This window comes from Myodes glareolus, chromosome 1 (assembly GCF_982192425.1).
Source record: "Myodes glareolus chromosome 1, mMyoGla1.1, whole genome shotgun sequence".
Taxonomy (NCBI): domain Eukaryota; kingdom Metazoa; phylum Chordata; class Mammalia; order Rodentia; family Cricetidae; genus Myodes; species Myodes glareolus.
In genome coordinates, this window is record NC_142026.1 from 76,532,788 (window position 1) to 76,543,089 (window position 10,302).

A 10,302-nucleotide genomic window follows, 5' to 3' on the forward strand; every position below is an offset into this window, starting at 1 on the left:
CTAAGTAATTCTATTGATAGATGAGTGAATGTGGGACTTTGAATGTAAATAAAAACAGAGAAATCTTTTAGTAGAGTGAAATATTGCTATCAGATGATGAAACTAACATGCCCATTTTGGGGGAAAGAAAAGAGAATGCTGTTGCATAGGAGTTAGAGGAGCAGAATTTAGGAGAGAGAGAAATGTATGATAAATAGATATAAAGGATATTGAGGAAGATAAAATGTGTCTCCACATTTAAATTCATGTGTGCTTTTTCTGAGGAAATGAATTCATTAACCATTCCCCGCAACTTGCAGTTCACACCTTCCTATAACAATAGCTCCATGAAAGAGTTGCCCCTTTCTGGCTTCCAAGAACACCTACATTCAGATGTGCCCATCATAACACACTCAAAAAGCACACATACACCTATTTGAAACTAAAATAATTTTTAGAATTGAATTTTAAAAAACACTGAAATGGAACACTGGTTTAATTTTTTCTTCATTAAAAATATTTTTTCCACATAATATCCCCTGATTATGGCTTCTCCTGCCTTTATTCTTTTATTCTTCTATACTCCTTCCCATAAGCCCTTTATTGATCTTATCCACCCCTTCTATCTCCCACTGGGAAAAAAAAACGTTTCCTATGGGAAAGTAATAAAAAAATTATACTAAGATTAAGAAAAGTTAACACATTATGTTAGGTCAAAATAAAGAAACATGAAGAAAAGATCTAAAGAGAATCAATAAGAATCAGACCCATGGGTTTGCACACTCCTGAATCTCATAAAAATTTAACCTGAAACCTATAATATATATTAAAAATATCAGTAGGTTAAAAAGATGAAATTGTTATACATGTGTAATATATATATATATTATATAATGTATTGGTTAATATATATGCTATGGCAAGCTAACAATTAGAGACAAGGGGGAAATTCTGACACAACATTGTGAAACAAGGACATCCAAGAATTTGGTTGAGTGAATTTTCTGCTCACATCTGTTTCTGGGCATGCAAATTTCCTATTGAGACTTTTAGGAGGAAAGGAAATTCTCATTAGTCGGTGATCATAAATTGGATATTACTTCAGGATTAGGGATGGAGCCTGTGTTTACTTCTACTTTCAGGTATATAATCCCAACTGGGAAACACACATGTAAGAACTGTGCCTGTTGCTTCGGGTTCTGTGATTTCTTTTGTGTTTCAATCCTGTTTATATAGAAGGCCTTTTTTCTTTGGTGTCCTCCTTCAACCCTGGCTTTTATACTCTGTACATCATCTTCCATTCTATTTTCAGTGGCTTGCAGGAAGAAATGTGAAGGAAACAACCACTTTAAATTTAAATTTCTTTTTCTCACCATCATGTCTGGTTGTTGGTTTTATATTTGTTTCTTTCTGCTGCAAAAAGTTTCTCTGTCCCTCCCCCTGGGGCCACAAGATCTCCCCAGCTCAGTTCCCTTGCCCGCTGGGCCTGGGCTGTGGGCGCAACCTGGCAGAGGCAGTTCCTGTGTTTTGATAGCTTGCCTGAGGACAGGCAGGCCCTGTGTCAGCTCAGCCACATTCCTGGCTAGCAAGCTGCAGTGATTTTCTAGCAGACATCCATTGGAGGAGGGGTGAGTGTGCTCCTGGCCCCAGGCACAAGCCAGGCAAGGAGGAATTCAGACTTTCCCCTACCCCCTTGACTTCCTGATCACCCTGCAGTGGTGGTACCACCCTGCTGAGTTTTCCCCGAATCCCACCCCAGTGTTCATCCAGGTACACCTTCCTCTCTTCCCCCCTTCCCCCTGGGGGCATAAGATCTCCCCAGCGCAGCTGCCTTGCGTGCTGGGCCTCGGCTGTTGGCACAACCGGCAGAGGCAGTTCCTGTGCTTTGATAGTCTGCCTGAGGACAGGCAGGCCCTGTGTCTGCTCAGCCACATTCCTGGCCAGCAAGGGGCAGTATCTTCTAGCAGGCATCCATCGGAGGAAGGGATTTCCCCAGCTCAGTTGCCTTCAGCACTGGGCCTAAGCTGTAGGTGCAACCCGGCAGGAGGGAGTGACTGTGTTTCAATAGCCTGCCTGAGGAAAGGTAGGCCTTCTGTCAGTGAAGTCCCTGCCCAACAAGGGAACCTGACCCGGTATCAGAAGACCCAAGGAGAGCATTTGAAGGAAGAGATGTGCAGAGCCAAGGCAAGACCTCCTCCAGCAATCTGAAAAACAACATGAAAACACCAGATCTCAATGACCCTACAATAGAAGGACTTCAACTTCTTAGTCCAGAAGAAGTGGGAAAAAAGTGCCATTAGGAAACCATTAGAGTCCCTTAAATAGGATATGAATAACTACCTTAAAGAATTGGATGAGAAGTACAACAAAAAGATTGAAGAAATGAGTAAGATATGGATGAGACATTTAACAAAAAGTTTGAAGAAATGAGTAAATCCGTGAATGATACACTGGGAAACAAAGAAAAAACAATCAAACAGGTAATGGAAACAGTTCAAGAATTGAAAACTGAAATGGAGGCAATGAAGAAAACACAAAACGAGAACCAGCTGGATATGGAAAATCTAGGAAAACAAACAGACACTACAGAATCAAGCATAACCAATAGAATACAAGAGATAGAAGAACAAATCTCAGGTTCTGAAGATACCATAGAAAAATTAAATGCTCTCATCAAAGAAAACAGCAAATCCAACAAATTCTCATCACAAAACATTCAAGAAATCTGGGACACAATAAAAAAACCAAATCTAAGAACAATAGGGATTGAAGAAGGAGAAGAATTGCAGATCAAAGGCCCAGAAAATATATTCAACAAAATTAGAGAAGAAAACTTTCCCAACCTAAAGAATAATATTCCTATGAAGGTTCATATAATAATCAAAACACAAAACATACAGATTAAAGAAAGAATATTAAGAGCTGCAAAGGAAAAAAGTCAAGTAACTTATAAAGGTAAACCTATCAGACTTACACCAGACTTCTCTATGGAAACCATGAAAATCAGAAGGTCCTGGATAGAGGTACTGCAGAAAATAAGAGACCATGGATGCAAACACAGACTACTATACCCAGCCAAGCTATCATTCACTATCAATGGAGAAAACAAAATATTTCAGGATAAAAACAAATTTAAACAATTCGTAGCCACAAAACCAGCCTTACAGAAAGTAATAGAAGGAAAATTGCAACCCAAGGAATCCAACATTGCCAAAACTGCCTACAACAACTCAGACATCTAGCGACCCTTCACAAGCTCAACTCAAAGAAGGGACACATACAAACTCTATTAAACAAACAAACAAAAAATAATAATAACCGGAGTCACCAACCACTGGTCATTAATATCACTTAATATTAATGGACTCAATTCACCTATAAAAAGGCATAGACTAAGAGATTGGATACGAAAACAGGATCTAACATTCTGCTGATTACAAGAAACTCACCTCAACCACAAAGAAAACATCTACGCAGAGTAAAGGGTTGGGAAAAGGTTTTCCAAGCAAATGGACCTAAGAAACAAGCGGGTGTGGCCATTCTAATTTTCAACAAAATTGACTTCAAACTAAAATCAATCAGAAGAGATGGAGACAGACATTTTATACTCATAACAGGAACAATTCATCAGGAGGAAGTCTCAATACTGAATATCTATGCCCCTAATATAAAAGCACCCACTTATGTAAAAGAAACACTTCTAGAACTCAAGGCAGTCATCAAACCACACACACTAATAGTAGGAGACTTCAACACACCTCTCTCACTAATGGACAGATCAATCAGACAGAAACCCAAAAGAGAAATAAGAGAATTATTGGAGGGATTGAATCAAATGGACTTAACAGACATCAATAGGACAATCCACCAAAATAGGAAAGAATATACATTCTTCTCTGCAGCTCATGGAACCTTCTCAAAAATTGACCACATACTCAGTAACAAAGCAAACTTCCACAGTTACAAAAAAATATTAGTTACCACATGTGTCTTGTCAGACCACCATGGATTAAAGTTAGAATTCAACAACAGTGCTACCCCCAGGAAGCCAACAAACTCATGGAAGTTGAACAGTCAACTACTAAATCACCCCTGGGTCAAGGAAGAAATAAAGAAAGAAATTAAAGTCTTCCTTGAATTTAATGAAAATAAAGACACAACATACTCAAACCTGTGGGACACAATGAAAGCAGTGCTAAGAGGAAAGTTCACAGCACTAAGTGCCCAATTAAAGAAAACGGAGAAAGCACACATTGGAGACTTAACAGCTCACTTGAAAGCTCTAGAATAAAAAGAAGATGAATCACCCAGGAGGAGTAGAAGACTGGAAATAAAAAACTGAGGGCTGAAATCAACAAAATAGAAACACAGAAAACAATCCAAAGAATCAAAGAAACAAAAAGTTTGTTCTTGGAGAAAATCCACAAGATTGACAAACCCCTATCCAAACTAATCAAACGGCAGAGAGAGAACATGCAAATTAGTAAGATCAGAAATGAAAAGGGGGACATAACCACAGACACAGAGGAAATTCAGAGAATCATTAGATCTTACTACAAAAGCCTGTATGCCACAAAATTGGAAAATGTAAAAAAAAATGGACATTTTTTTAGATAAGTATCATATACCAAAGTTGAACCAAGACCAGGTGATCAATCTAAATAGACCTGTCAGTTGTGAAGAATTAGAACCTGTTATCAAAAATCTCCCTACCAAAAAAAGCCCAGGACCAGATGGTTTCAATGCAGAATTCTACCAGAACTTCCAGGAAAAGCTAATACCTACACTCCTTAATGTATTTCACAATATAGAAACAGAAGAATCATTGCCAAACTCTTTTTATGAAGCTACAGTTACCCTGATACCAAAACCACACAAAGACACAACCAAGAAAGAGAATTACAGGCCAATCTCACTCATGAACATTGACGCTAAAATACTCAATAAAATACTGGCAAACCGAATCCAAGAACACATTAGAAAAATTATCCATTATGATCAAGTAGACTTCATCCCAGAGATGCAGGGCTGGTTCAGCATATGCAAATCTATCAATATAATCCATCATATAAATAAACTGAAAGAAAAAACCATATGATCACTTCATTAGATGCTGAAAAAGCATTTGACAAAATTCAACACCCCTTTATGAAAGGTCTTGGAGAGATTGGGGACACAAGGATCATACCTAAATCTAATAAAAGCAATATACAGCAAGCTGACAGCTAACATCAAATTGAATGGAGAGAAACTCAAAGCCATTCCACTAAAATCAGGAACATGACAAGGCTGTCCACTCTCTCTATACTTCTTCAATATAGTGCTTGAAGTTCTAGCAATAGTATTAAGACAACATAAGGGGATCAAGGGAATTCGAATTGGAAAGGATGAAGTTAAACTTTTGTTATTTGCAGACGATATGATAGTGTACATAAGCGACCCCAAAAACTCTACCAAAAAACTCCTACAGCTGATAAACACCTTTAGTAATGTGGCAGAATATAAGATCAACTCCAAAAAATCAGTTGCCCTCCTAGACACAAAGGATAAAGAAGCAGAGAGGGAAATAAGAGAAACATCACCAGAACTTATAAACAACCTTGATGCCCCTCAAATGAAGAATGGATAAAGAAAGTGTGGCACATCTACACATTAAAGTACTGTGCAGTGTAAAAAACAATGACATCTTGAATTTTGTGTGCAAATGGCTAGAGGTAGAAAACACTATCCTGAGTGAGATAACCCAGACCCAAAAACATGAATATGGTATGTACTCACTCGTTAGTGAATTCTAGCTATAAACAAAGGACATTGAGCCTATAACTCATGATTTTAGAGAAGCTAAGTAATAAAGTGAACCCCCCCCCCAAAAAAAATATAGAGATCCTACTGGAAATTGGAAGCAGACAAGATCGACAGGCAAAAGTTGGGAGCATGGGGGTGGGGGGTGTAGAGGGAAAGGGAGAGGGGGAAAGAGAGGGGGGAAAAGGGGAGGGCTGGGGAGAGCTTGGGGGAGTGGGATGATTGAAATGGAGGAAGGACAACTATGGGAGTAGAGAAGGAGATATCTTAATTGAGGGAACCATTTTGGGTTTGGCAAGAGGCTTGGCTCTGAAGAAGTTCCCAGGATTCCAAGGGGATGACCCTGGGCAGTGGAGAATAGGGTGCTTGAACTGGTCTTGTCCCGTAGTCAGATAGATGACTATCTTGAATATCACCATAGAACCCTAGTCCCCTGACTGATGGAGATTAAAACAGAGACCCACATCTAGCACTGAACTGAGCTCCCAAGATCCAGTTAAAGAGCAGAAGGAAAGAGAATATGAACAAGGACGTCAGGACCACGAGCGGTTGGTTAACCCACTGAGACAGTGTGCCTGAGCTAATGGGAACCCACCAACTCCAGTTGGACTGGGAATGAACGAGCATGGGATCAAACTGGACCTTCTAAATGTGGTTGACAACTGGAGCAGACTGAGGGGCCAATGATAATGACACTGGGATTTGTCTCTACTGCATGTACTGGCTTTTTGGGATTCTATTCCCTTTGGATGCAACCTTCCTAAGTCTGTATGTAGTGGGGGAGGGCCTTGGACTTTCCACAGGGCAGGGTGCCTTGCCCTCTCTTAGAACTGAAGGGGTGGGAGGGAGAGTGTGTAGGGTAGCAGGAGGGAAGTGGCAGGAGTGGAGGAAGTGGGAATTTTGATTGGTATTATTTATAAAGTAATAAAAAAGAAAAAGATTAATATCTCTAAAAATAAGCTACCCTTTTTTATTTCAAGGGGGAAAAAACACAGGGCATAACTGTAATCCACACAAGGAAAAAACAAGCTGTAATACTGTAGCCTATTTAATATTTGCTATCTGGAATTTATTTATGGATGTTGTTTTTAGGCCAAGACAGGAATTATTATACAAAAATCCAATCTAATATAAATATCTTAGAGATCTATTGTTGTCTCTTTTGTGTATTATGAAAAATAAAAACCAAAAGACAGATAGTGGCATTCAAGCTTAAGATCAGAAAAGCAGAGTTTCCACGCGCCTGTCTGGCAGCTGGTCACATGATGAGGGTGGGAGTGAGGGGGCCTCTCTAGCTCGTGGCCTGTGTCTATGGTCTGGCCCGCAGCGTCCAGCTGCCCGGGACCGATCCCCGGTGTATGGCGCCACAGGAACGGGCTCCCGGGCCCAGATAAAGGGCTACTTCCTCAGCTCTTGGCCGGGTGTAAGGAGATCCCCTGCTCTGAGAATGGCAACCTCTCGGTATGAACCAGTGGCTGAAATCGGTGTTGGCGCCTATGGGACGGTGTACAAGACCCGGGATCCCCACAGTGGCCACTTTGTGGCCCTCAAGAGTGTGAGAACTCCAAACGGAGGAGGAGTTGGATGGGGCCCTTCCCATCAGCACAATTCGTGAGGTGGCCTTACTGAGGAGGCTGGAGGCCTTTGAACATCCCAACGTTGTACGGCTATTGAATGTCTGTGCTACTTCCCGAACTGACCGAGACATCAAGGTTACCCTAGTGTTTGAGCACATAGACCAGGACCTAAGGGCATACATGGACAAAGCCCCACCACCAGGCTTGCCAGTTGAGACCATCAAGGATCTGATGCGGCAGTTTCTAAGCGGCCTAGATTTTCTTCATGCAAATTGCATTGTTCATCGAGACCTGAAACCGGAGAACATCCTGGTGACAAGCAATGGGACCATTAAGCTGGCTGACTTTGGCTTAGCCCGAATCTACAGCTACCAGATGGCCCTCACCCCTGTGGTTGTCACGCTCTGGTACGGCGCCCCCGAGGTCCTCCTGAGGTCCACCTACGCCACACCTGTGGACATGTGGAGCGTTGGCTGTACCTTCGCGGAGACGTTCTGTCGAAAGTCTCTCTTCTGTGGAAACTCGGAAGTCGACCAGTTGGGCAAAATTTTTGATCTCATTGGATTGCCTCCAGAAGACGACTGGCCTCGAGAGAGGTCTCTCTGCTCCAAGGAGCCACCCCACCCCACCCCAGGGCCTCAGCCAGTGCAGGTGGTGCCGGAGATGGAGGAATCCGGAGCACAGCTGCTGCGGGAGATGCTGACCTTTAACCCACATAAGCGGATCTCTGCCTTCCGGGCCCTGCAGCACTCTTACTTGGACAAGGAAGAAAGTGACCCAGAGTGAGAAGAGTGGCTGGCTGCCTTTCCTCATCTCTGGACACCTGAGCACGAGACTCTCAACCTCTGCCTTCCTCTAGGGCTGTGAAGACTCCTCCAGGCTTTTACAGAGAATATTTTAAGCCTTAAATGACATTCCCTTCCCCACTTCTCTTTAGGAAGCTTACCCTCTTGCCCTCCCATTCTCTACACTAAAGGGTGGGTGTATCTGTCTTCTCCCCTCCCTGATTTATATTGGGATCTTTTTTTACAGCAAAACGAGACAAAGGGGGGGAAAAAAACAGAAAAGCAAAGCAGAGAGAGCTCTTACCTCTACAAATTCTTCAAAATGAAAAAAAAGAACAAGTTCTTTTCTCATTCCGGTTTATATTCCTCTCTAGTGCTGGTATTAAAGGTGTGCACCACCATCAACTGGCCTCTATGGCTAATTAGCATAGCTGCTGGGATTAAAGGTGTATGCCACTACTGCATAGCCTGCAGGGCTGACTAGTGTGACTAGCTTTCCACTGATATTCAGGCAAATTTTATTTATTAAAAAACAAATAATATACCACTATATTTCTCCTTTTTTGTCTAAAATTAAAAAGAAAGCTATAACTAGTATAACAAAAAGTATGTACAATAAATTCAATAACTAAATACAGTTTATACAAACAATAAGTACATCAGCCTTGTCTAGTCTATTTGCACTTGACAAAATCAGAGAAAATACTCCATCATCTATCCTATCTTTGTGAGTCCCAAAGGTTGTACCTAATTCACTTTGTATTTTAATTTGCATTATCGTATTATCTTTTGATGTCTTTCAACTTTTTACACTTTACAAATCTACAGTGAGTTTCTTTTTCTGAGTCTGATAAACAAGGAACACTATAGTTATGTAACTATAATGATCTGGTTTTTAACTTCCTTAAAGACCCCAGAAGGAAATAATATTAAGTGGGTAAGCAGGAAATGTGAGCAAGTGACTTCCAAAAAATTGTGAGAAGTGACAGAAACAGCTGGCTGCCTGGACAGTCACTGAAAGATCCTCTGCAATACCGGGGCATCCGTCTTCAGCCTAAAGACCTAGATTATTTGACAGGCTTTTCTACAGAGGAAGATTCTTGAAGGACTCTTCCACCTTGTCTGGGCAAGTTTTCACAGTCACTCTCTTTTGTGCCCTGCTTTTCCCATTAGGACAGCATACTGTCAGCAGCTAAAGAAAAGGCATTTTCTTGCCCAGTAGCTTATTTTTGCCACAGAGAAAGCAAGTTCCTTGTGGAGTTTCTTCGATACCGATGATCTTCTCTGAAGTAGATTGTTGCTGCCAGGAGCAGACCTGTCTCATTGTCACAAAAAAAAAAAAGAAGCTATATTATTAAAACATCTTAAATGTCATATTCTATAGATAGCTGAAGAATTTGAAGACAATCTATCTATTTAAAATATCTATTTGACCTTGAAAATATAATTAGTATGATTACAATTTTGATTGTAATAAGTGATTAACCATTAATCTGCATTTCTTTATTATCCTAAATAGTTGGTAATAATAACTTTCAAGACTTAAAATTTTTTCGTTACATTGTTAAATGAGCTGTAAAGCTACAATACCTTTGAACAAGATTAGAAATGCATGTATGTTTTAACAAATTAATCTCAAATTTGTATCAGTATACAAATTTTGTATACAATATACGAATGTCCAATTCACTGTAAAATAGTTAAAACTAGTAGTTGCTTTTGAAAAGTAGATTCAATAACCTACCACTTTATCTTATCATATCTATATCCCTTTTTCTTTTCAGAGAAGATTCCATAACCTATCCCTTTATCCTATCATATCTGTATCCCTCTTATTTGTTTTCAAAACAAGAACTCTGAATCTAATCTTCTTCATTCAACTTTCCTCCCAACTGTAACCAATAACAACTTCTAACCAATACTCCTAAACAATGGCAAATATCCATAACTCACTGAACAAAGAAAAAATACCCACCTTACCTCTTGGGAATGTGGGCATCATGTTCTTACATTTACTTTCCGCTGTTTAGGGGCACCATCATCTTTAGAGGATCCTGAAAAGAAAAATTTGGGTTAATTGTCAAGTCCTTGGAGAGCCAGCTTTATCATTTTTTGCCCAGTATCTGCTTAATGAGAAAGTGCAAGGCTGGTCTCAAGTC

General features: G+C 40.4%; 1 pseudogene; it reads left to right on the forward strand.

The window, feature by feature from the left end:
* The first annotated feature begins 7,186 nt into the window (after positions 1-7,186).
* On the forward strand, positions 7,187-8,504 carry LOC148123487 (cyclin-dependent kinase 4 pseudogene; annotated as a pseudogene).
* Positions 8,505-10,302: the final 1,798 nt, after the last annotated feature.